The sequence below is a fragment of the Triturus cristatus genome, chromosome 4_1 (assembly GCF_964204655.1).
Source record: "Triturus cristatus chromosome 4_1, aTriCri1.1, whole genome shotgun sequence".
In the NCBI taxonomy this organism is placed as follows: Eukaryota; Metazoa; Chordata; class Amphibia; order Caudata; family Salamandridae; genus Triturus; species Triturus cristatus.
The window spans coordinates 579,740,009-579,767,473 of NC_140585.1; the positions used below are offsets into that span (position 1 = coordinate 579,740,009).

General features: G+C 43.9%; 1 protein-coding gene across 2 annotated transcripts in view; it reads right to left on the reverse strand.

The window, feature by feature from the left end:
• The window catches only part of SEMA3D (semaphorin 3D), a 375,590-nt gene extending 358,742 nt beyond the window's left edge, over positions 1-16,848 (reverse strand). The window contains exon 1 of one of the 2 annotated variants that reach the window (XM_085652905.1): positions 16,378-16,848. The gene's annotated coding sequence lies outside the window, so the exon portion shown is untranslated. Of the gene's footprint in view, positions 1-16,253; positions 16,274-16,377 lie in introns of those variants that run through there. The other variant, XM_085652906.1, reaches the window with a different exon arrangement.
• Positions 16,849-27,465: the final 10,617 nt, after the last annotated feature.

Below are 27,465 nucleotides of genomic sequence, written 5' to 3' on the forward strand. Positions count from 1 at the left end.
GTGTCTCTGTGTTCTAGGGCGGCTATGCGTCACTACACACATGTTTGAGTGCCGCGAGGGCACAAGTGTTTGTCTGTGGCACCTCTGCAGTGGTACTAATGGGTTTACTGCTACTCCTGCCTCTGGAGGTGCCTGTGTCTATGACTCTGTATGGGGAGTAGTGTTTATGCCTTACACATGCACAGTAAGCAAGTGTTTCAGTGATGGCTTCTATGCCTGCATGGCATTTGTTTCTGCCTCTGGTTGGCAATACAATCTTGGTACCGCATATAAGAGCCAGACATTGTTCTAGGTAAGTGTTGCTTGGCCTTGTTCGGGTGAATAGGTCATATAGTGTGTGGAGTGTATTTTGTAGCACCTCTTTTGAGCCAATGGGGGAAGTGATGCTATGACCTGTGTCATTTTAAGGAATTCTCACATTTGGCCTATAAAGCTCCCTATCCTTGTCAGCGTGACAGGACATCTGTGGGGCAGTAGCAAGAGCAGCTGGATTCCAAACTATGTTTCATGGTTGCAGAGGCTGTTCCATTTTTAAAGCGTCCTTCCCCTTTGACTCCTTGAGAGACTGCTTTCATGTGAACCTAACTAGGATCTTTGAAAAAATGAGGATTCCTCTTTCTGTGACACCTGGCACTTCCTCTAATTCTGTTCTTTGACATTTTTAGGGCTCTCTTCAATTGCGACTTCTGTTGCTTCTGCAGTAGTGGACCATTCCTCTCAATTGGGTTTGGATAGGTATTGGGGCTTATGTGGTAGCCATCAACATCAAGGATGGCTATCTCTATGCCTCTGTAGTGCTGGATCATCAGATGTTCTTCCAGCTTGTGTCAATGGGGAACATTTTTAGGTGGGTTCTTGTCTTTTGGACTTCTACCTGACACTCATATATTCACAAAGTTGGTGCCCTAATTGCAAATGTTCCATCTTCAGGGATGGACACTTTATCCATTCGTGGATTAGTAGCTTCTGCCTGCCCTGCGAATGCCCTGAAGGGGTTGGATGTTCCTCAATTGTATTTAACTCATCATGGATTTCTGCTCAACCTTCACAAGTGTCAACTGGTGCTGTCACAGAAAAAGGTCTTCAATGGAGCCCTCTTCTTCAATGATCTGTATATCATTTTCCTGCCTGAGGACCTGGCATAATGGTTTAAGTTGACTGTGTACTCCCATGATACACACCATCTGTGATTGTGGGTACATGGGCACATTGCCCCATTTGTCTCCACTGCTTCTTGGACCTGCCAACGTCTGCATCCTCTCCTGGCCAATCTGCATCAGTACTGGTGTCTTATATCTCAGGTTTTCCGGGCACTAATCGAGTGACTCTATCCCTTTGGCTTCAACTACAGTGATTATTAGACCCACCTCTCTACCCAAGGGATGTCCTTTTCATCAGTGACTACATTGGTGGTTGCAACTAATTGTGCCTCCTTGAGCTAAGGAGACATGATAGGGGATCTTAACACTTAAGGAAGTCATGCTATGGTGGAGGACTCACATTCTTCCAATTGACAGGAACTGTCTGCTGTTTATGCTTGCTGCCATTTGCAGTCTACCTGATGGATCATCATGTCCCGATGCAAACCGACAATATGGTGATGGAGGCTTACATCATCTGTCAAGGGGGGCCAGTGCAGAGCTCTCACTCTAGTGACACAGCAGTTGAGGGAGTGGAAGGAGGCTGTCTATTGCCCCTGAGGGAGTTCCATATGAGTGATCCTGATAATGATAAGGCAGAGGCTGAGCAGTTTTTCCATCCTCCCCCGATCTTGCCCTTCAATAAAGTGATCTTCATGGCCGTTTGAAACAGATTTGGGGAGAGTTTCACAACCTTGTTGCATCGCTTGGGACTGCTCTGCTCCCCAGGTTACATTCTCACTTCCCATTCTCAGGGACTTTCGGTAGCCACTCTGTACGTGCATTGCACATGTCTCCTCCTTTATGTCATTCCTCCATTTCAGCTGATCCCTCAGTTGCTGTTGCATATTCTGAGGAAGGACGTGCCCTTTAAACTTGACCTTCACGGTTTCCAATCTTTCTTATAGATTGGTGACTTCTCTTGTTTCCTTTCCCTCTCTGGCAGGCAGGGGGTCTACCAATGGAGCTTCTTTCACTCTCTGCATAGACTTTGAGAAGCAGGATGCAAAATCTATCTGTGCCCCATTTGTGGGCTCGACAGACTGCAATTAAGGCATTACTGGAGCACTGTGCAAAATGAGTGATGGTGAGATCCTTGTGATTCACTTTTTGCAAATTTTACCTTCTCTCCTCCCGAGGTTTGCTCACTTCACTTTTCCATGGGATTTAGATGTGTTTCTACAGTATTTCCAATTGTCACACTTGAGATGCTTAGCTCAGTGGACCTTCACTCTTGTAAACTCTTGCCGGCTTCATGATCCTATGAAAAAAATGACTTCCCTGGGATATGTTGTTCAAGGAAGGAATACTTATGAATGTAATTTCACCAAAATGGCATGGGTAAAGTAAGTGACATGATTCCTTCTTTAACTCCTTCAAATGGTCTTTGACTCCAATTACTTAATAGGAACCATAAAGACATCACCAAACATGGCATTGTTTTGTAGTCCAGGAAAGTTCACAACCTCTCTGGTTTTTATGTGCTTATCTAAAATCACATACACTATACAAGAAAAATGTTTTCACTACTGTTCCCATTTCAATGCAGTACTGTTGGCGTAGAGAGGTCAGTGGACGTTGGTGCATTTCTCAGCATTGGTGAACCAATCATAGCCTGCCAGCTTGCCATTGTTGTAATGAGTGTTGCCTGATATGGAAATTATAGCAAAATATGAAGCTTTCAAAATATGTATCGCACTGGGTGTGTATAATGGAGGACTTTGACACTAACGTCTTTATTTTTGCATACAATTAAAGGTTACTTGTGAGCTATGAAACCTATCAGATTGGCCGTGGGAAGGAATGGAAAAGGTACATTTCCTAAGCCCAGTTAACACACATCTAGTAATTAGACAGCCTTATTTTGAAATGCAATTGTTATAATGAGAGTGATTATGCACAGCATGACCAAGCAGCAACAATTCTGTTGCTGAAGAATATTATCTTTGACATTGTTGGGCCTGATTACAAAGCAGATAGAATACTGGCCTGTCCAATCACAAGTGGCCTAGTTCTTGGTATTAATAGGTTTGGGAAGCCAAGTGGTAAATGTTTGGTGCCGACCCAGGCAGTGGCTGCAGGCACAAACACCTCCGCGAGCACAGGGGAGAAGCAATCCGCTGCTGGCACCTCGACCCCCACCCCATGGCCTGCTTTGGCTCCTGCTCCGATACAGCACCTGCTAAGAGAAGATGGTAAACGGAAGTGGGATGGTCCAACATTCCAGGACAACCATGCTAATTTAAACCTAATAATTCTGATTTTGCTTGGTTATTCTCAATTCCAGGATTAAACTCTCTGAATAGGTAGATTTATATGTGGATGTACCGGCTGGAATCGATTATTCCGTCTATGGTCTATAGTATCTCCATGTCTAAAATCTGAAGCACTCTTAACCAGGCTCATTGTTTATGACTTCCATTACCTGTGGCTACAGATCCAAACAAACAATAGCAAAGCCAATAGGTCTGGTGTTGGCCGCCAGCTTTTTAGTAATTCCTCTTTTATTTTGCCATGCTCTCATCAATCTAAACAAAACATTGGCTAAAGGCAAAAAAGCTGTCTTGGTCTCAAAAAAGCACACATTGTCATAGTATTCTCTGACATTAAAGGGAACTACTTTATGTGTTTCAGCCTCTCATAGACCAACTGGGGAGATGAAATAAATCAAAACAAAATTAAAGTGGCATATTTCTCGACTACATTCTTAAGAACAACCCCCTATTTCATCTGAAAAGCCACTGGACTGGTTAAATCATATAAGTATTTAGGAGTGTACCAGGACTCCAAACTAACCTTTAGAGAGCACCTTTCTTCCAGAAGAGCTACTGCAAATTGCTACAAAAACGTTATGCAGCACATCGCACCATCATCTGCTTCAGGTTATTCAAGCAAAAGTTTTTACCATCCATCACTTGTGGCTCCAAATTAATGAAAAGGATTGACACAATGATATTAAATACACTTCAATCGATCCTTTTAAGAAGTTATTTGTTTTGCCACAAGTCATCTTGCAATCTCCGGTCAGATTGGAATTTGGCCTTTTCCACCAAGGTCCACTGAGGAGCGGGTCTCTCCTTAAATTGTGCAGGAAGCTTAGATTATCCACACCTGACACAGTAGCTTGTCCGTGCTGGTTAGAAATTGATAAACAGCCTTACAGCAAAACTTCATGGCCTATTGTTCTACAGCAGGCCATTCATACCCTAAAATTAGCAGAAGAGTGGAACTCAAACATGGAATACGCTGCCTTTAAAAGTGAAACCAACAAGGCCGCAAAGCTCCAATATCGGATCCTTGACAAGGTAGCACTTGTCATAAATGGCATGCGGGGGAGTCTTGTCATCATATGCCGCCTGGGGGCCACAGCCACATTTGACTATTCATTTTGAACGTTTAAGAAAAGGCATATTTTCCTACATTTCATTCTTTGAAGTATTTCCCTGTTAGTGTCTAGTGTAGATGAAGGCACTTATTTTAAGCTAAATTCTCCTGCTCTAACGATGGTTTTCTGTTGCATTTACAAAATAATTTATAATCTGTCACCTCCGGTCCTCGATTTATGCTCCATGGAAATCCTCGGGCATCTCTATAGCCTGAGTAATAATTAGTGGGGTTTACTGTAATCTTGCTCCTCCAAACTAGGACGGTATCAAAACCTGGAGTCAGACCGAGAGGTGGAAGCTATCAACAGTCCATGAAAAGAGAATAACTTAGTTATTGTACTCTCTAGGCTACACACTCAATTCTTTATTTTGTTACTTTTTGGAGCCTATATTCTCTTGCATTCCATGACTCTCTGTGGACTGTGCACTTCCCTTGTAATGTATACAGACAGTAGCCTCAAATACATCAGTTGAAACTGACCATAGAGATGTTAAAAAAATATTCCATGTCTGCAAAGAATATCAATGCAAGTGCCAGGGGTAGGTCAAGATGCATTAAGTTGCAAAATTTCAGGCAAGATAGAAAGACTGATTTGGTCACAGCAGCAAAATGTATTTTGAATCCAAGTGTTAGCCTTGTGTAATAATGTTGGCGTTTAAACTAAATTGCAACTTCTCTAAAATAGCAGGCTAGGTTAAATAGACACAGAAACCATCCAGAGCAGTTGTAGGCCTTCGATGACCGCACAAGTTTTAATACTCAAATTTTCTTATTCAGTGCTGCACCAGAAATAGGCCCAACTGCTCCCAAGCCTTGTACTGTAAAAGAAAAATTGCAATAGGGATCGCTACCAAAATAATTACTGGACCGTTATATTAATACCATTATTTAGAACAAAAAGACAGTTCAATCACAACAAAGTTTATCCAGATAGGTCAGGATATGTTTCCATTTCTCCATAGACACAGAAGAAGACATAGAGGTGAGTCTTCAGAAAGAAATGTATTCTTCACAAAATAGAAACATCCAGCCCAGCCATTGCGTTTCGCCCCTCAACAAGGACTTCATCAGGGAGTACATATATCTTGAACATTTATATCACCATATAGGATTTTCTGTCTGCAGGATATATAGGTGGTTTCAATACAGTAGATCATTAATTGCCTTTGGCACTAAGAACTCTGCATCAAAAACTTCTTCTTTGCGCATCCACTCATTCACTGACAACCGCTATGTTAAGGCAGTTAGCAACTCATCATACATGTACTGTGTCGCTCTTTCTTGCACTCATTTATCCTTTCAGTCACCCACCCACGATAAAGCCCACACAACTTAACAGGCATGTGAAAGATAAATTAAAACAGTAACAGTAAAACAAGAAAACATACTACCACATTAACGTAGCAGGCATATGCTTACAGAATATAATAAAGTTATAATAATAAAGTTATGCATAGCAATGAGCATCTTTCTAGCAATGCTATAGTACATAGTGTTTCATTGTTTTCCAGTTCCACCATGGCCATCAGGATAAGAAAAAGTTTGTTTAGCCATCTTGGGGTGGTTAAAATAATACTTTATGGAAATACTATCCCAGAAGGTCTCTCAATAAACATCGCAGTTGGAGGTGATCTCGGAACTGTGCACAATTGTAGTGTTATACTGATCCCAAATGGCTAACCTATCACTTATAAATGTAGAAATGATCTTTGAACAGTAAAACAATGATATCATGTGCACACTGGTTGTTTGTGATGCAGTACACTGCAGATGAAATGAGTGGCAAATGACCTGTTTAGTGGCACTATCTGTAGAGCTGCTGAAAGCTCAAAAGAAACACAACAAAACATACATCGGCAAAGCCAATAGGCCTTGCCTTATGGAACTATTTGGCTTTGCTAATGTTTTATACTGATATAGTGGACCATCGTGAAAAAACACACATGCCTTTTGCCAACGCAGTATTCTAGGCTATTTTAAGAGCATCGGTTGAGGATTTTCATAGTGATAATCTGCTACTACCAAAGTGTGTCAGATGAGGTAACATCAGCATAAACCTTAGTATATTCAAATGTGAGATTCCATGTAGCGGAATACCTGTCCAAAGTATTTAAGATGATGTAATAACAACACACTCATAAAGAACTATTAGATACAATATGCTTTTCAGAATAGGTAAGTCAGGCCTACAGTCTTTGTTGTAACTTCTAGTAATACACATCAGGCCTGTTACATATGACATGAACCAATCGGGCCTGAACCTCTGTGATGATTTATCACCAAAACCAATTGGGCTTACTGTTTAGTTCATGACTTTTCTCACAAAGTTTAGGCATATATGGAATACTTGAAAAATGACAGTTGGAAAACAATATCCTACCCCTCCTAGAAGTGCTTACCAGGGATTAGCACACTGCAAATCTGCTGCTCCAAGGGTGTGTCAGAGGGGGCATCAACACCAACATGCTTTTCTACTTCAGCAACTTGTTAGATTTCATGTAACATGTTTCTTTTGTCATTCCCTCAATTATGGACAGATTAGAGCTATGGCTTCTAATATTACTTTCCCAATAAACCAATCTGGCATGCTGTATTTATCAATGAAGTGTCACCATAACTAATTCAGGGCTATTATAATGAGTATTATCTTTCCCACAAGCCAACTGTCCGGCATACAGTCATAAAATTGCAACTATGTGCACAATTACAGTTGGCAGAACGATAAACAGCCTGTTCAGACAGTCTAACAAGGGTTGTGCAGCTCCTCTACCCGAAATGCTTATCAAGAGGGTAACCAACATCAAAAAACTTCACTAGGACATTAATCTGTTGGGCTCCATGTGACAAAATGCTTGTCTACTTCCTTTAACACTGAGTAAGTCCACATTCACAATTAAAGGCCTATTGGCTTTAAAGTATGCTTATTACTGCGAATTTGGTCAGGCCTGCTGTCTAATGCACCTTTTTACAATAAACAGATCAGAACTTTGGCATCTGACATAACAATTTCCAATGCACCATTCAGGTCTATTGCCTTTCTCTTTGGCTTGTTGCCACAACCAGCTCAGGCCTACTGCATAGACTTTCCTACAAGGCAATCATCAAGCTTACAGTTTTAAAATTAGAAATGCGTACATAATTATAATTGGCAAAACAACATGTAGCCCCTTATTAGAGGGCACAACAAGGATTCCCAGAGTGCAAACTTTTCACACCAGGATTTGTCAAAAGGATTCAATAACAGCAAAACCTTTGCCTCTTACAGCAATCTGTCAGATTCAAAGTAACAAAAGATATCCTAAACATAGTTTAACAATCCTCCCTGAAATTTCTGTTGTTTTTAACATATGCTTTTCACAATGAGTAAGTTAGGCCTACTGTATTTCTCATAACATTTCATAGTATCAGGAGTATAGCCTTGATCATTAGCTTGCCACCATAACCTTCTCGGGTCTGCAGGGCTGAGCATGAGCCTTCTCCCAGGGCAAAAACTGTAATGCAGGCACTCTTTTTCAGCAGAAGTACACATCTGCAAAATCAAAGACTGTACTCAGGAATATTAATGCTTGGGCACAGCCAACGCCCCCTCTCAGTAGCGTTCTGAGTTATTTTTCTGTAGATCACATGTGGTAGGCCGACAGCTGTACTCTCAAGTCACACCTAAAAAACGGAACGGCATTACTGGTCACTCATGATCTTACTTGTACCTTGAGCAGTGGCACCTTATCCTATCGCATATTGTGTATCCATTTGCTTATATATATATATATATACTTTTTTTTTTAATCAAATACCAAAATAAAGAATAACGTTTTCATAACATGCAGAACGCTTGCTCCAGGAAAAACTTGATTAATTCTTGTTTTTTGCATTTGTGCAAGTCTTCCCACCTATGCGATATTGTGTGTTGTACAATTAAGCATGCGGAAATGTCACCATTTCTGTGCAAATAAATGGAAATCCATAGCAACACTCAATTTCTCAAGACCCCACCAATATTAGGGGTGTTATACCCCCCTTCATATTTTAAGAGAGGATTTACTCCTGCCTGCGGAGGAGTACATTTCTGACCATTTCCAAGGTGGAAAACAGTTTGAGAATATCCACAATCTTGAGGGTTTATGGCTATTCTCAAACATACCAAGGAAATACCCAGGAATGACCAGTTCCAACATTCGAATTGGATTTACTCATACAAAATATTACACTAAAATATAATAATATTGCATATGTGTAAAAAGGGGGCAGTAGGCTAATGGCTGCTAGTAGTCAATAAGTTATATCGAGTAAATAATTTTCCATTTATAGAGCATAATGGTGTATCTTCTCCATTGTTAATGACTGTGTCTATGGGAAAAAGCATGTTTACCACAATTCACTATAATTGCCATCTTTTTTTGCTCTTCCATAGCAATGTCACACTTGTTGTCATAGTTAGTCAATTCTTTTTACTATTTTACATCCTCATAATACCTAGAGCCTACATCATGTCTAAATGTAACCTGCTGCTCAATAACCCTCAAGACCTTTTAAATTCATCTGCTGTGTTTGCCTATAACACAGCCAGTCAGCCATACACTTTGTTGGGTCAATATTGACCATAAAAGCAAATAAAAACAAGTTACGAACATCTACATAAAGCAAAGATAAATTCCATTACTTATGTGTCGGCATTTCATAATGTGTAGTATTGCACAATCTGCGGGTTCAAAACACCGCTATGGTGGTAAGGACGCAGTACAAACCAGAGCACTCCGTCAGCGTAAACCTAATAAGAAGAACCTCAAAAAAGAATCCTATATGTTACAAGGAAGGAGCGGGGGCTCCACTTCTGTTGTAAAATGTAATTCATCAAATACCTTCAAAGAGATCTAAGACAACGCAATTAATCATTTTTAAGCGTATTAGTAGCCAGGTAGAGATCTTTAATACTGGCCTCCTCCGAGAGCATACTTCTTCCTTATCTGTAGTGCCTAGCGAATGTTGTCACTGAGTAAAACTGTATTCTGTGTCTAAATGCTGTAACAATTGCAGGCCTTATTTATGAGATAAACTACTTTGGGATCGCAAAATAGGGCGCAGGAAACGTATTCTCAAGATAATATACAATTTACAAAACAGCATAAAATCAGTTGTTGGTTGTAGTGAGAGGGGATCGCATGGACAGCAAGCTAAGGCAGTAGACAAGTAACCTGTTATCGGAAATGCAACTCGAAAGTGCATTGTGCGTAATCTCAGGCGTATAAGATAGAATCTATATTTAAAGTGTGTGATCCATGGTAAGTATGATTCCACCTGATCAGTAGTTGAAAACGGTGCATATCGTTGAACAGTGTTTATAGCTACAGATCTTGCTATTCTAGCATCATTGTGAAACTTGTAAAATAAGGTCTTTACTTTCCCCTTGGTGCAAGTTTTCAATGCTGAGGGGTGAATTGCAAACGTCAGGCGTAACAGGTCTTGAAAGGCTGGTTTAACATAGGTGACCCAGGGAATTGAAGCCATATTATCTAGCCTTGCACAGTCCTCCAGGACCAGAAGGAAGAAACCAGTCTCTGTTGAGGACCGCAATTTTATCCACGAGTCGAGGTGTAATCCTCATGTGGTCCTCCAGGAAATGGGTGCCGAATTCTTTGTGTGAGATGTAACTTGTGGCAGTTTTAGGATTGCCAAACAGCCTGCACAGAAATGTATTTTCTAGGGATTGCAAATTTCTCAAGTTAGCGTTACCCCCTTCTCCTGCTCCATATGCCCCTACTGAGAGACATCAGCTTTTATACAGTGATATAAGTTCTTTAATTGGCTTATGGTCTAACTTTGCAAATCTAAACACTGACTCAGAAGCCCCTGCAAACATCTGTGACCTTTGAGTAAGTAGGTTGTCCCATTTTAGGTAAGGGGCCAATAGTATTCCTCAATAGTTAACGTTTGGAGCCTTGTCTATGTGAATCCCCCCTATTAAGAATGTTCGTGTGCAGGTTTTTTTAGGGCCACAGGTCATAATGTAAGATTTCTGGTTGCAAATCTTTAAGTCTAAAACACATCTGTTGGCAGTTTGTATCAAGCACTTATTACTATATTAAAACACATTTACCTTGTTTCTTTCGGACATTCAGCACTACAGTTATGAACTTTCTGACATTCTTAGGTTCAGAGAAGCTTAAAAAAAAGTCTCTCAAATTGTATCATCGATGAGGTCAAAGATCTCTCTTGATTCTGTTGTATTTGAGTAATAAGTTCCAAATTTGAAGTATCTAAACTATGTGTTTACCCTCCATTTGCTGTGGCTATGTGGAAAGCATATAACACCCAAAGGATGCACATCCCCCCATTTTGTCTCATAACAAAGCTACATACATTAGGTAGATTCTGCCACGTACCTAAATTGCCTACTCACTGTCTGTGCAAGACACTTACTATCAAACTAATAGTCCTGGAATGATACAGACTATCAAAACGTTAAATGACTTCCAACATTTTAGCCTTGGAATTGTATGCCCTACTTTCCAAAAATGTTAAGTGAATTTCTCGTGATAACTATCAGCAAGTTTCTAAGACAGTTTACACACCTGGCTCTCATTCTAAGATTATTTTGTGTATTCGCTGTTCTTCAGTGTAGGGCTGTTTCAAGGTTTCTCTTAAATCTTCAGTATATTCCATCCAGTGTTTTTCCTTTGTCATTTTCCGGGTTGCCAATTCAATTAGATGTGTCTGGCAGGACTTCTCTTCATGCAACAATGTGGCTGTTTCTTCCCTTACAAAAGAACGGAAGAGCCCCCTTTTGCTGAGGCATGACTGTCCTGTATTAGCAAGCCTCCACCCAGCTAGTCAGCTACTGCTGTAAACTGCATCAAGCTTTCTCCAGTCGTCTCACACCTTCTTGGTTCTATGGGGTTAATGAACAGAAATACCGGTGGTTATGATACCACCTTTCTATGCCATAAAACGTTGTTTGATATAGAATATGTGATTCAACGGGCCAGCATTTGACTTGTACAGTTTGCTGTATATGGTCTAAGGCCCTGATTACAAGTTTGGTGGTACAGCGGCGGGACTGCACTGCCGCACCACCAAACCCGTATGCGCACCACCGACCATTTTATGACTTTTTAAGTCACTGGCAAGAGGTTCTTTGGTGTTTCCACAGTGGAGCCTATGAAATGGGCACTGCAATGGAAACGTCAAAGACAGTACCTGCACAGCATGGACTAGGGCAATCCATGCCGTTCAGGTACTGGGGTGCATGCACACAGGGGAGCACAACATGTGCCCTCCTGCATGCAACCGATGGCCCAGAGGCAACAGGGGGCCCTTAATTTTTAATATACATACGTTTCCCAAAATGGGCTATTTCCAGAATGCATGTCCTTCTTTTGTTATCCATGCCAAGCTGTTCTGACTCTCTTTAGTCCTGTCTTGTAACTTCTATGTTAGGCCTGACTGGTGTTTTTCTAATGCTTGATTTGTGTGCCATATATTTGGCTGTCAACTTCCTCTGCGTGCCCCTTCCTCAACGGATTGCCCACCCATTGCTGTCTGGTCTTTGCATGTGCTGCCACGGACATGTCGTTGTCCTTTTGGTCCCTACTGACTCCCTTAATGATAACTCATTCCGAAGCATTAGACTCTGTTCTCCTCTTCCTCTTTTCTACCACTTCATCTTGATATCTCCCCTACAAAGTCATCCCCCAGCTATGTTTGTACATTCCTGTCTGTCACCTTGATTTATCAACAAATGGCACTCTGCACTTTTACTGTCATGCAACCTGCTTCATCCTATTAACATGTTCCTTCCATTGGTACAACCTGCCCCATGACGTCTGCTGGCAGGACAGATCAGTGTCCGCTGTAATGTAGGTTTCTGCTTCTTTGTGCCCCCGTTTTATGAAGCGATCTACATACATACTCTTCTACTGTTCCCTCTTTAGCTAATAGCACCTGGATAGGTTTGCTTTGTTGTCCGCGGTTTTCGTCGCTTGTTTCTAGTTCTCTCACTTTCTTTATGGCCCAACTTAACTATAGCCGCCAACCTCCACTGAGTAGGTTGTGCATGGTCTACAGAGATACAAACCTCTTGGAACTGATGTGCAAGCAGAGAAGCGTCTACCATGTGGCATGGCCCAAAACAGCAGTGATTTACTTTGTGCACCTGCATGGTTTACCTTGAGAAGATGCAACACCGCAACATTTTACACCGCAACATTTTACAAGCAATACCACTGCTCTTATGCGATGCAGTGTCATGAAGAACCAAGGTAACACACATTTCTGTGGACAGGTGTGACCTTCAACAGACATGACTCAAAAGTCAAAGAACTGTCACGTGCACTTGCAGCATCAGTCAGCTGGCAGAAAATGACCCAGCTGGACCCATTGCTCATACCCCTACCAATCCCTGCGATGCCCCTATCTATAAAGAGCGCATTAATGGGGCATGTCCCATCACCACAAACACCAGAGAAGCAACACACTTCTTCAGGCACCGAAACCTGCATGCAGCACGACGGATACCTTGTGAGCTGGGTGCACATGGACAGTGAGTGTCACTGGCCCCGAAGGACACTGTTGGCCTCTGGATCTGGTCATCAGTATGTGAGCACGACGAACACCTCGTGAGCTGGGTGCACATGGACAGTGTGTATCACTGGCCCCAAAGAACACTGGTGGCCTCTGGATCTGGTCATCAGTATGTGAGCCCTGAAGGACGCCTCGTGAGCTGGGTGCACATGGACAGTGTGTGTCACTGGCCCCGAAGGTCACTGGTGGTCTCTGGATCTGGTCATCAGTATGTGAGCTCAAGGGACGCCTCGTGAGCTGGGTGCACATGGACAGTGTATGTCACTGGCCCCGAAGGTCACTGTTGGCCTCTGGATCTGGTCATCAGTATGTGAGCACGACGAACACCTCGTGAGCTGGGTGCACATGGACAGTGTGTATCACTGGCCCCGAAGAACACTGGTGGCCTCTGGATCTGGTCATCAGTATGTGAGCCCTGAAGGACGCCTCGTGAGCTGGGTGCACATGGACAGTGTGTGTCACTGGCCCCGAAGGTCACTGGTGGTCTCTGGATCTGGTCATCAGTATGTGAGCTCAAGGGACGCCTCGTGAGCTGGGTGCACATGGACAGTGTATGTCACTGGCCCCGAAGGACACTGGTGGTCTCTGGATCTGGCCATCAGTATGTGAGCACGACGAACACCTCGTGAGCTGGGTGCACATGGACAGTGTGTGTCACTGGCCCCGAAGGACACAGGTGGCCTGTGTGTCTGGTCATCAGTATGTGAGCACGACTGACACCTTGGGAGCTGGGTGCACATGGACAGTGTGTGTCACTGGCCCCGAAGGTCACTGGTGGTCTCTGGATCTGGTCATCAGTATGTGAGCTCAAGGGACGCCTCGTGAGCTGGGTGCACATGGACAGTGTGTGTCACTGGCCCCGAAGGTCACTGGTGGTCTCTGGATCTGGTCATCAGTATGTGAGCTCAAGGGACGCCTCGTGAGCTGGGTGCACATGGACAGTGTGTGTCACTGGCCCCGAAGGTCACTGGTGGTCTCTGGATCTGGTCATCAGTATGTGAGCTCAAGGGACGCCTCGTGAGCTGGGTGCACATGGACAGTGTGTGTCACTGGCCCGAAGGACACTGGTGGTCTCTGGATCTGGTCATCAGTATGTGAGCTCAAGGGACGCCTCGTGAGCTGGGTGCACATGGACAGTGTGTGTCACTGGCCCCGAAGGACACTGGTGGCCTCTGGATCTGGCCCTCAGTATGTGTGCCCTGAAGGACGCCTCGTGAGCTGGGTGCACATGGACAGTGTGTGTCACTGGCCCCGAAGGACACTGGTGGCCTCTGGATCTGGCCCTCAGTATGTGTGCCCTGAAGGACGCCTCGTGAGCTGGGTGCACATGGACAGTGTGTGTCACTGGTCCCGAAGGACACTGGTGGTCTCTGGATCTGGTCATCAGTATGTGAGCTCAAGGGACGCCTCGTGAGCTGGGTGCACATGGACAGTGTGTGTCACTGGCCCCGAAGGACACTGGTGGCCTCTGGATCTGGCCCTCAGTATGTGAGCTCAAGGGACGCCTCGTGAGCTGGGTGCACATGGACAGTGTGTGTCACTGGCCCCGAAGGACACTGGTGGCCTCTGGATCTGGCCCTCAGTATGTGTGCCCTGAAGGACGCCTCGTGAGCTGGGTGCACATGGACAGTGTGTGTCACTGGCCCCGAAGGACACTGGTGGCCTCTGGATCTGGCCCTCAGTATGTGTGCCCTGAAGGACGCCTCGTGAGCTGGGTGCACATGGACAGTGTGTGTCACTGGTCCCGAAGGACACTGGTGGTCTCTGGATCTGGTCATCAGTATGTGAGCTCAAGGGACGCCTCGTGAGCTGGGTGCACATGGACAGTGTGTGTCACTGGCCCCGAAGGACACTGGTGGCCTCTGGATCTGGCCCTCAGTATGTGTGCCCTGAAGGACGCCTCGTGAGCTGGGTGCACATGGACAGTGTGTGTCACTGGCCCCGAAGGACACTGGTGGCCTCTGGATCTGGCCCTCAGTATGTGTGCCCTGAAGGACGCCTCGTGAGCTGGGTGCACATGGACAGTGTGTGTCACTGGCCCCGAAGGACACTGGTGGCCTCTGGGTCTGGTCATCAGCATGTGAGCCCTGACGGGCAGCTTGGTTTGGGGCAGTTCATGGAATGTGGTGACAACAACGAGCAGCAGCATCGCCGTAGGCTAATGATGACCTCTCTAGTTCTTTTGACTGGGACGCGGGGTGTTTAAGTCGCCCAATGGGGTGTGATAGAGGTATTTCGATAATTCAACATAAACGTCACCAGAAACACGCTGAAAATACCCTTCACGGTTTGAACTTGCACTTGTTATGAGCGCTGTATAATTCTAAAAATCCTACATTAAATTCTTCTAGCGCGGAACAACATCATGCAGTTTTAAACAAACAACAGCATTCTGGTATCAACTTTTCTTTACAGTGTTCTATACTGAGCACACACGAGCAAGGGCCTGGGGTCTTTTTTTATCGCACTCAAACAACGGAACGTAAAAAGAAGCGACCGTCCCTTTCCCTACCCTGTTGCCGTAAACCACACACCCTGGATGATGAGGCTTAATTCGAAACTTTTGTCACGACCATGGATTTGCTAAAATAACTCCACCACAAAAACACAATGACTCACTATCCCCGAGGACAGTGCAAATGGAAAATGCGGTTAGTGTTAATGCAAGAGCAGAAGCGCTAAATTCACCTACACATTGCAGTGCGCACTGCCTGCGTAAGGCTCGTAGTATCGCCACTATGATAGCGCTTGAAGCAGTGCGTCAGGTTTCTATAAATAAAATAGACAGTGTCTTGAAACGACTATAGTCTAACCCAATAGCGATATATATTGTCGTAATCAACAACTCAAAGCTCATTAAGTTATAATTTACAGAACTCTAGGCAGCATTGCGCAGTTTTACTTCATGGCAATGCGCACACGAAGCATGACTAGGTGTTACAAATTGACGGGTAGAAAAATAAATGTAAACAAGAAATTTCTCAAAATGTAGCAGGAACTAAAGTAGCTCAAATTCGACTATGCGTGCATTTTAAGCAAACATACATACGTTCGTAACATAGTACAAAAGCACACTGACAGCATTCTCTCAGATAGCATTTCCATAACTTCAAAAAGAAGTAAAAGTTAGTATGGACACATGCATAATACCCATCCACGTGTCCGCAGGATGGAAAACGAGCCTTCTTTCAGATCACAAGAAAAACGAACAAAAACTTTGTAGTCAGTCCAAAGAGGGTGGTGATCACACAAAAAAACACGGAAAGTAATGTACCTGCTTATTATCCCCGGCTGGATAACGAAATGGCTCTCGCAGTGATAACAGTCAGTCCTAGATAAGCAATCTCCCGCATCAGCCCTGCGCCTGTCGCTTCTCTCCGGTGAATAGCACAAGAGAGCTAAGCAGAGGGCGCTCCTGCGTCGCAGACCGCGCCCGGAGCCGTCCCAGGAAAATGTGACCACTAAAAACCAGAGCCTGGCGCTGAAGTGTGTCTAAACTTCCAGCTCGGCGCACTTCAAGGGATGTGTCTGTCACTGGCGCTCGCGCCACGGCAGCTCTGACGAGACTGTGGGGAATGCCGTGTGTAACCCCCGCAACACGAGCATCCACTCATTCATCCGGACTGTCAACAGGGGCAGGGTGCTGCGAGTCCCGGACTCCAATTACACAGTGCGAGATTCCACTGCCGGCGAGAGGCGAGGCAGACAGTCAGCGGCTCGTGTGGGAGCCAATCACTTGTTTCCTTGGCAAACTTTCCACAGCGCAGGGTTAGGAAACCGAGAGCCACGCAGCCGCCCTTCGCATGTACTCAGCCTCTCGCCAAGTCAAACACCGCCAGGCACTTCGAAATGACATTTCACTGGGCGTAACTGTTTATGTGCGAATCATCGCCAGTGCTCATCCGAAGTACTCCGCATTTCACTCGTGTTTGTTTTTACATTGAAATTAAATGGGAGATTAAAATGACATTCCTCTTCGATATCCAAGACTGACGATACTAGCATCTTACAAACAAGACTTTACATTTCTGGTCGTAAGTGTTAAACTGAAGGCATGTTAACCATAACTGATACTATTGTATAACTTTTTCCGTGCAGTGATTTATCGTGCTGTGTGACCAGTGGCGTAGCGCGAAACGATGCCCCTCACGCAGAATGTGAAGAGGGGTCCTGAGTCTCCCTTATATCAAAGATAGTCCTTTGCCTTGGGCTGATTGGGGACCCATGGAGAGTTGGGTGCCCCCTTGAAGGGAGGCTGCGCCGCAGGGGGCTGCATTACGCCCCAGGCTGGGACAAGAGCCCTCGCGCTGATCCAGTTCCGTGTGTCCTCTCATTGAACACCACAGACGGTCAGCTCTCTCCCTCTGGGGCAGAGAAGGCACGGAGCCCTCGCGGATGAGGAAGACTGGCCCTTACTATCGTAGTAGTGTACAAGTAGAGCGCAATGCACAACATCCGCAATAGTGTGCTGCTGTGCTCGTCTCCCTTCGAGACGTAGACCCCATGCCAACGCAGACACGAGCCTCCGTTGAGTTGTCGTCACTGTCCACCGTGGTGGAATCTGCGAACCGGCGAAAGGGGCTGAACACTGGGCACTTTGTATAGGCGCGAGGTAGGCGACTTCTACACACTCGTCAGAGTGGAGGAACACACTTTGGCCAGTTGCGCACTAGTGAGGAGGCTATGTAACCAGTGCTACTCATAACAGGAGTAGAAGGGTTGCGCCAGGCGCGCGACTTTACACTGGCGAGAGGGTTCTGCACAAGGGGTGACTTCTGATCTGGAATCTGGCATTTGGTGGCCGCTTGTGGACACGAACAGAGTGGCTCTGAAGTAGGGACAATCTTACAATTTACAACAGTCCAAGGGTGACCAGATTTAAAAAATACAAAAATTATCTGCAAAGGCCAGGAAACAGTTGGTGACGACAACAGACATTTAAGAAGGAGAGTACATGAGTGCTTAACTCTGACATAAGTGCCAGTCACCATTGTAAAAGGTTCTGCTAAGTAGATAAAAATTAATTTTCTGCACAGGACAACCTCCAGCTTAATGTGTTTAAACAAACCAGGACAGACACGAGTATACCTGTATACCAAGTGATTGTTATTCCATTGTACAGTGAAAACTGTTCTGAAGTCTTCAGTGAAAAAAACAAAAACAAAAAAAAACTGTTTTACAAACCAAATCTCCGTTTCTTTTACAGTTGGTTACGGAGTAGATCAAAGCCACGTCATATTACTGTGGAGTCCGTCTACTACTTAAGCAGTCGGAGGGTTTTTATAGCCGTTTTATTCCGCATCATGGTGTTCAGCACAGGTTCGTTCTGTGAGTTTTGAGCACGCGTTCTTTTGATCTTGTTGTGTACCAGATGTCTCAGGCGGAGATGAGTATCTGCTCGCTGTGGGTGTGGCTGTTGGGCAATGCTGGGCGGCAGTGGGTGACTTCACCTGTGAGCCTGTCTCCAGGGCGAAGGGCCACCACTGTACCTCCATCTGAGGAGCAGGGGCGTAACCCAGGCCCCTGCGGTCGCTGATGCTGGGGGGCTCCCAACCCTCCAGGGACCTCCAGTCCTTCAAGGGAGTCCCATTCAGCCCAAGAACAATGAATATCTGTGAGAAATAGGAGACTCGGTGGTCCCTCATCACATTCTGCAGGGGGCCCTGTGGTGTGCATTTGATGCAGCATTAGCAAAGGTAAGATGCCCACACAGTTTAGGCTCACGGTCTCTGAACTGGCCACACCCATTTTCACGGGCTCTTTATGAACAATCTGACGTCAGACAACCTACAATAGAATATATGTCGTTACTACGCATTCCGTTGCAACGCATGCCTTTACCACGCATGCGTTACAATGAAATGTTTTTTCTTCGCATTGCCCTTACCTCGATCTTGCCTTTACCCCGCTTTTTCGTTTTTGGGGGGGAGACCCCCCCAAGCCCCCTTTCTTCTTTTTTTTTCCTTTTTCTTAGGTCTTCGCTGACACTAACGAAGGACTGACGCTTTTTTTCCGACCAGGAAGACGTTTTTCCATGATGACGTTGCTTGCGTGCTAAAGACGTCGTTGAAGCAATACGCGTTGTGAAGACGTTTATGAGGTAAGTGTACCGTTGTAAACGTAACGCGTAGAAAATGCTTCGTGGTAAAGGCTGTTTCCCCCAACAATACTTACCTTCTAGAGGATTCTTCCCGCTTCCCCCTCTCACAGGCGTCCAACAAAGTGTTGCCTTAAACCAATGCAACACTACATTCCTCCTTTACCATAGAGTCAAAATTCAAAAACAAAGACCAGAGCCATCATATTGGTACCAACACAGTAGGTGTACAACAAATGAGACTACCAGGGAGATCCACTAAATTCAGGCTGGGGCCTATTTATTTATTTTATTTATTTTTTGGTATAGTCAGTTAGAAAGTCAGTAAAATGCTGGGATGGCCCGGGGTTCGGCTGTAGGTGATATCACCCTCAGCCACTCCTGGCAGAGGAGTCTGGGCTGGACATCCCAGTATTCGGAAGGCAGGATGCTGCTTTGATCAGTTCATTGGGCTCAAGTTGGCGTGACAGAGTCGGCTGGGGAGGGCGCACCTTTGGAGAACTGTTGGTATCCCTGGGAACATAGTCACATCCTTCTTCGCTGTCAGACATGTCATCCAACGGGTCATGCTCCCATGAGTCCACAACTGGGGACTTAGGGGCTCTCTTGAATTAAAAAACATTTCTGGTAACACTCTCTCCTCCTTTTTTGGCAGTCACCATAGTGCCTTTGACCTCTGTAACTGTCCAAAGGTCAATCTTGAAAGGTTGGTGGAACTTGCCACATAGGGTGACGATCTCTCACAAGGATTATTTCTCCTATCCAGAGTGTGCTTTTCTTGGCTCTCCTTCTCCGTGAAGCATATTCATAGTTGTGGGCTCTTCTAGACTCAAAACGATTTGGGGAATTTGGTTGGTCAGCCCTCATGGCTGTCATGGTCCTTCTGAAGCACAGCTTACTTTAGGCAAAGCCAGTAGTTGAATGAGGTCTGAGTTGGTACTTTCACAGGAAACTATATATAGCACATTCATGTTGTGTTCTGCCACTGTGATGCAGATCATTTTTGTCAAGGTAATCACCAGGTGTTCTATCTCCGCATTGGCCTGTGGCCACCAGGGCGTAATCCAACAGTGCTTGATATTTCTCGAGTGTAGGTACTCAGCCCATTCATGATCGTTAAAGGGGGGACCATTATCTTTGCAGACTGCTCTGAAAAGACCATGTGTGGCCATCAGATTTTCAATCTTTGAGATGACTTCAGACACAGTTGTGGTCTGGACAATTTCGACCCTGTGTACCAGGAAAAATCATCCACGACAATGAGCAAATGGGAGCCATCATGGAGACTACCAAAGCCTGCACTGACTCGCTGCCACAGAGTGATTGGGCCTTCCTCCATGATGACAGGTGCTGGCAGTTCAGGCTGGCTAGTGGATTGGCAGGCTGGGCAATTCTGTACATTTTCTTCTACTCTTTGGTCCAGGCTCGGAAACTAGTCTTTGCTCATGAGCCTGTTTTTCGATTTGACAACGCCTTGGTGAACCCCATGTGCCTGAAGGACAGCTTTTTGTCTCAGGCTGTCAGGGAAAACCTGGTCTTAAACAGGCTAAATGAGGAGAAATGCTTTATTTCGCCTCGTTTTAGCTGTTTATGTGCAGCACACATACAAACAGCAAACTGCCTATGATTGTTTATGTGCAGGAAGCTCCCCATTCCTGCACATAAACAACAATTTAAAAAAATGCAGTTTTGCAACTTCTATGTGTGCTGCATTAAGCAGCACACATAGAACTTACAAAATGGTATTTAAAGATTGTTTATGTGAAGGAAGGGACACCTTCCTGCACATAAACAATCTTCCCCTCAACACAAGCACTCTTGCACTGTGGTGCAAGGGTGCCTGCGTTGGTGCTAAGCAGCTTAATTTAGCGCCAGCGCAGGGGGAAACGCAGGGCTGCACCATATTTAGTAAATATGGTGCAGCCCTGCGTTTCTAATGTGACGAAGTGTGTCGTTAGCCTTCTAGGCTTAACGACATGCTTCGCCACTTTATTGTAAATATGCCCCTCATTCTTTTACAAATCACGCACAGTTCACTGGAGTAACCTCCTGTCCTGGAGAGGGAATGTTCAATGAGACCTCTCATGACTGACAGTCAGTGCGGTGCACTAAGAAGGGACAACTGACACCACTGACAACCTGTGAGGTTAGCATGCAGCTGTCCCTGAGGACCTGACTGACACCTGGCTACAGCAAATCTTGATTAAAACGCAAAAACGATGCGTGGAATTCTTTCAAAACCCACTGACACTGGTAATTACTCGCCTCACATTCCACCCGATTGTGGTTTTAATTGCAGCAGATCCACATCAGTCCCTCCTCTTCGTGTACAATGGCCAGACCCGAACCCTGCCTGTCAGTCTGGAGCCTCACCCAGCTCCACCTTTATTCGGGGACGGAGGAGTATTTTCACAATTTCCAGCTTTTCAGGACATCCAGCTACCTGTGTCAAACTGTGTGATCCTGGCTATTTACGTGAAATACGTCAGTTCAGGGTGTGCTCTGTACAAATACTTATATGTTGTTTAACAGGCCAAAATGTCACACCAATTATAATTGCACCCTAGGCCAAATATAGGGGGCACATGACACCTGACCACCCACTCATGGTTCACTATGGCATCATCATCAGGGCAGAAGAGGGTTGTTCCTAAATTCATCTTTAGAATCTCACTTCTATTGATTGCCACTCAATGCACTGATGTAATCTAATGTGTTAAAAAAACACGATCCCTTGACTCTTATAATAAATGTACCTTTGTCACATAATTTGTTTGCCTAACATTTTCACGGCTCGGCTCCTGTTCGGGCACTTGGAGCAAAGCCAGACCAATGGCTCGGCTCTGGTTTAGCTCTGTCTTGGCTCTCTCTTTTAATTTGCCGGCTCTCCCACCTCTAGATGCACCCCAGAGCAGCTCTCCTTTGCTTTTGGTTCAATAAATTAAATAGCTGGATTATTTACATATCAGTTAAGCATGATAATGTGTTTGTCTGGTTTTCTCTATCACGCTTGAGGATTTTGTTCTTTTTGATAATCGTCCATACCCTTCGTTTAATGCATGCCATTTCGCATTTCCACATCATTAAATCTCTGGTGCAGTAGAAAGCCAAGACCATATGGCATTGAGAGCTCCACACTCTTCGGAAACGTATCATTTTATTAACACATTTATTTATTTCATCTATTTAATAATTTGCTTCTAGTAAGTATTCATAGTATACCTGAAGTGTTCCTATTTTGGCTCCTTTAAGATCAGTTTCACCGCCTATCTAGCCAGAATTCAACACCAACTGTTAAAGTAAGAAGCTGTGAGCATCACTATTTTCCTGCTGCTAATTTTCCATGTGCTCTGTCCTTCTAGCTCAACCGTATGTTAAGAAAATACCATAATAACCATTTTTAATCTGGTTAACGTTCCCCTTTTCCTGCCTCCGTCAAATGAGGTTAAAAACGAAAATTAATATCTGACTCACGAGATGAAGGCGCATCTTCTTGCCTTATACTATAAATTAAATGTAAAATGTCATTAACATCTAAAGAACCCAGCTCGAATGTGCGCTAAATGAAGGGCAAGACTTTATTACCCACTAGAAGGGCAGACATGTGAGCTTTGTAATGTACCAAAGGCAAACTGCTACTCTCAGTGGGAGGTTTATAAATGTCATACCCTTCCTGCTCACACAGACCTGATTAGCTCTCATGGGTTTTGGGACTGTGTGATTGAAAATTATGCGACCTTCGAGTGCACAATCTTATCATCCAATCCTCTGAAATAAGGTTTCACCTGATCAGTTATAATATTTCTATTTGTAGAAGTTGGTAAAATAACCAGTAGGTGAGGGAATGCAATGTGAAGGTCGCCTGATGCATTTTAGTGAAACAGAGAACCTTCTTCTGGGTAACAGAAATGATACATTTGTATTCACCAACATTCCTTAGGGGTTAAGTCCTAGTCATCCTTGTGAACTAAAAGCAAACTCTCAGGAATAAACAGGTATATTGAGGTCTCATGGACTATTGTTCAGTTTTGCAGCAGATTATTCTGCGATGCAACATTGTTTTTTGCTGGTTCCAGAGATATAAAGTAATTTCATGCCATGTAAAAGTAAAACATATTTGTGTCTGAATCCCACATTTAGATGTATTACCTTATTGAAAATATCCTCTGGAAAGGAGTTTGCACTTTTTGTCTTTTTGAATATTCAGTTTGTCAATTGGAAGTATGAACTGTCACCAGAACCGGAGGATATCTTACACGTGCAGTATGAAAAACAACAATGAAACTGACAGTTTTACCTGCTAAAATATGTCTGGCTCTTCGGATGCCTTGTTAAAGTTATTGGTTTCCATGAAATAAATGGCAAGTTCTTCTGACAACTAACTGATCACCAAACAGAATGTTCCGAAAATATTATCACTATATATCAGTGATTAAAAGATTAATCTTCTTCAAGCTAATTTCCATACTTACTGTCATAAAAGTGCTATTTGCAGTGACCAAGGACAATAAAAGTTTTAGGCATGTACAACGAGGTTTGTAGACTAGTCTGGAATTAGGAATCATTTTATTTTGCAAGTTGCGTTAATTCACAGACTCCATAGATCAATAAGAAATAATCTTATGCCAGCTTGAAAGAACGAGGAGAATGTATAACCCAATTCAAAACTTTGAATGAATACCTGATTGAAACTCAACTAGGGTATGGACTTTGCCACCTATCCTTTACTCACTCCTTTTTCTTGGATAAAATGCTGAACTGCCACAGAGACTGGAGGATTTGCCCTCTATGCTGCTAGAAAAAACAACATAATTGAAACATTTCTTATTAGAACTTTACTGATGCCATGTAAAAAAAACATAAAGTCTGCAAAAATAATTTGACTGAGGTTAGCACTTTACATATTGAAGCAGTAGTGATAAAATGCAAAGCAAGATCCCAAATAACATGCCCCGTAACAGAATGGCCTTCTTATCACCTCTAAATTCTTCTACAAAGAACAGCCACGAGGTTCATTTTCATCTTCTTAGAAACAAAGTAGGGTTTGAATTTCCCAACATGCTAAGAGCATGTTCAACCAACACCTGCATACATTGCATATACAACTCCCTGGGAGGAGTAGCATCTTTTTTAGTAATGTCAACCAGTACTTGATTGGGGAAACGCTGTCTACACTCACCGCACTCCGCTTTTGCCTGATGCCACAGCACGCTGCACTCTTCTTTTTGGTACCTGTATCCAGCATCTAGCCCACAGAGGACTCCAAGGGCCAGGAATCCGAGCGCGCAGCGGCCGGAGCTGCATGCGTCATGGCAACAGCGCCAGCACGCCCATAAAGTGAGATCCGCCCAAGGGCGGGCCCGTCTGTGCCCGTCCGTGACCGAATTAGGCCGGGCAGGGCCACCCCTCTTAGAAATCTGGCTACGGGGACAATTAGTAACGTTTATGGTAAAGCATAATTTATATTACATTGTATTATATCGTGTATTGTACTGACTTGATCAATATGAGTAAGCGCAAGCTTGGAGTAGGTCAGGGTGTCGTAGGGACCCTTGATGCTTTTTTGCTGAGGGCAGAATCAGCCCTCATTAATGAGATTAAATTTACAGAGTGAAGATTATCCCTTGAGACTCTCCCTTCTCAGAATAGACTTTCTTTGACCCCTGTACTTAACGAATCCAGCTTGACGACTAACCATGAAGCACCTCCCCTTCGGATCAGTTTGTCACAACGCACTGAATCTGAGATCATGACGGAAATGGCTTCTTCTTCTTTATCTTCTAATTTAGAATGTAGCTCCATCAGACCCATAGTAATTACTAGAGGTCAGAAAGCCAAACTAAGTATTGATCATATTGTTGAACCATCTCCCAAGAAAAGGATGGGCCGAGGACCACAGAAACAGTGTAAACATGTACAAAGAGTAACTGGGAAGAAACTGAGACACGCCACAAGCGAAAAAGAGCCTATTGAGGGTCTTCCTAACACTAACCCTCACATTGAGATAGGAAAGCCTGCTAATAGCACACAAGAGGGGAATTTTTGGGGTAGATTAGAAACAATGATATCTGTACCACAAAAAATAACAATGGTAGAAGCCAGGCTGAATAAGGTAGAGGAGATGGTAAGCTGTAAACGTTCGGCTCCACTGGCTGTTAGTTCTATGCCAAGCCCTGGCTCGTCAAATAACAGGGTTAAGGGTAAGGGGGTTGGTCAATTAGTAAGCTCTTCTGCAAATAGACATGCCCATAACAGGAGTTCTTCTAACAATACTACCCCTAGTATAGCCAATGCCCCGATTCAAACTGGGCTCCCTCCTCTTAAAACAGGACCTCCTATAGTAGAACCTAGTATTTTTGCTAATATAGAAAGAAGAGCATTAGGCTCTTAGATGTCTGGCAGAAATAAGGAAGCGGAGAGAGATATAAACCCAAGACTATCGAGACAAGCCTTCCAATTTATTATGAATTTTAAACTTGCCTCCAGAAGCAACTCCGTATACGAATGTCTTGGCAAATGTACCTTCCATACCACATAATGCCTTTGACCATTGGTCGACTTTAAGAAATAAGTCACTGCATTTTTTAATTTCAAGGACTGGTATTAATAACAACATTTTCTCAGAATTTAAAATGGCAAGGAGAATAGGGTGGGTGGGCACTTCGGCAAAAACTCTGAAGGGAGATTGTGTTGTTTTAACCTTTAGTTCGCCATCCTTGGTGTACACAATCTTGGAGAGGGGAGGCAATGGGTTTGTTAACTCCAATGACATTAACATACTACCTCTTGGATATTTTTACCAACCGCCCAAACATCACATACCTCGATGTGTATGTCTGCAGGAGAAAATTTTATGGGAAGTAGGGAATCTACATACTGGGACCCAGTGAGTAATCGTTTTGATGTTTTGAATCCACTGGAAGACATTGATTGACTGGGCTCAGGGAACTTTGCTCAACCCAAGCACGCATTTGGTCGGTTCGAAGGTAAAAGTAACTTTGGATTGACTCAGGCAGGAGAGGAAGATACCCCTCCCATTTCTATCAGTAGACGTCATAGAGACGAGGACCCAGGGAAAACAGTTTTGAATCTGGAAGTTTTAACTGATTCCGTGGGTTGTTTAAACAAATCCCATCCATATAGTAATATGATTGAGGAACCATCTGGGATAGTAACCCCTCCTAATGTTTTAGATATTGGTAAATTACCTCTCTGCAATATTGCCTCATGGAACATTGCGGGTATTTCTTCCAAGTTAAGTAACCATCTGTGGTGGGATTTCATTCTACAATTCGAGGTTTTATGTTTTCAAGAAACATGGTCTAAGGAGGTGACCCATATGAATGGTTATAGGACGTATCTGAAATGTTATAGGACACAATAGATAGTCTGAGTGGAAGGGCTAAGGGTGGGCTGTGTACATATATATCATGAAGCTTGAAAGTAAAGGAAATAACGATGCTTGCTAATGATCCCTATTACCAAATGGCTACACTGGATCTAGATGCAAAACATTGTATAGTTTTGATCAACCTTTATAATAACATCCCCTCAGACAAAGTGGGAATTGTTGTAAAAAATATGATCAAATTGCTGAAATCTGCTGGTAAAAGCAAGGCAAAAGACACAATGCTAATATTGGCAGGGGATTTTAACTGTGCGTTATGTGCCAATGCCAAGCATAACTTATGTGGTATTCTAAATGAAGAAGGGGCATGTTCATCCCATTTTCGGCATTCTGCTTTGGTAGAGCAATTTAATGAATTAATTTTTAGCCTTAACTTGGGGTTTGTAAACAAATTATGCCCATCACCCATCCCTATGCCCTTGACCTTTAATGGTAGAGGTTTCCACACTATCTATCAACAAAGGCCTAGGGCTTGGGAGGTGGAATGCTTTCTTCTTAGCTGTGGATTAAATCCTATTACTTTAGGTATGTGATACTCCCCGCTTTTTCGAAAAAGGGGTAGTCATCCACTATGCTAGCCACCTACAATTTTAAAATGAGATTTTTACCTGTGGCAATCCCCTTGACAAACCTCAAGGTGCTTGAATACACATAGACTACACCGGGTGTTATTTCAAATACAATTAGTAAAAGAAATATGAAAAAATGTGAAAGAAACGAGATGGCACCTCACGTGCGCAACACCAATTGAGCCTGCTGATTGGTACTCATCAGCTCTGCCCACTTTTATCATCATTGGTTACCATCACGTTCCAAAAAATAATAATCAAGAAAGTGTCCAAAAAATAAACCAAAGC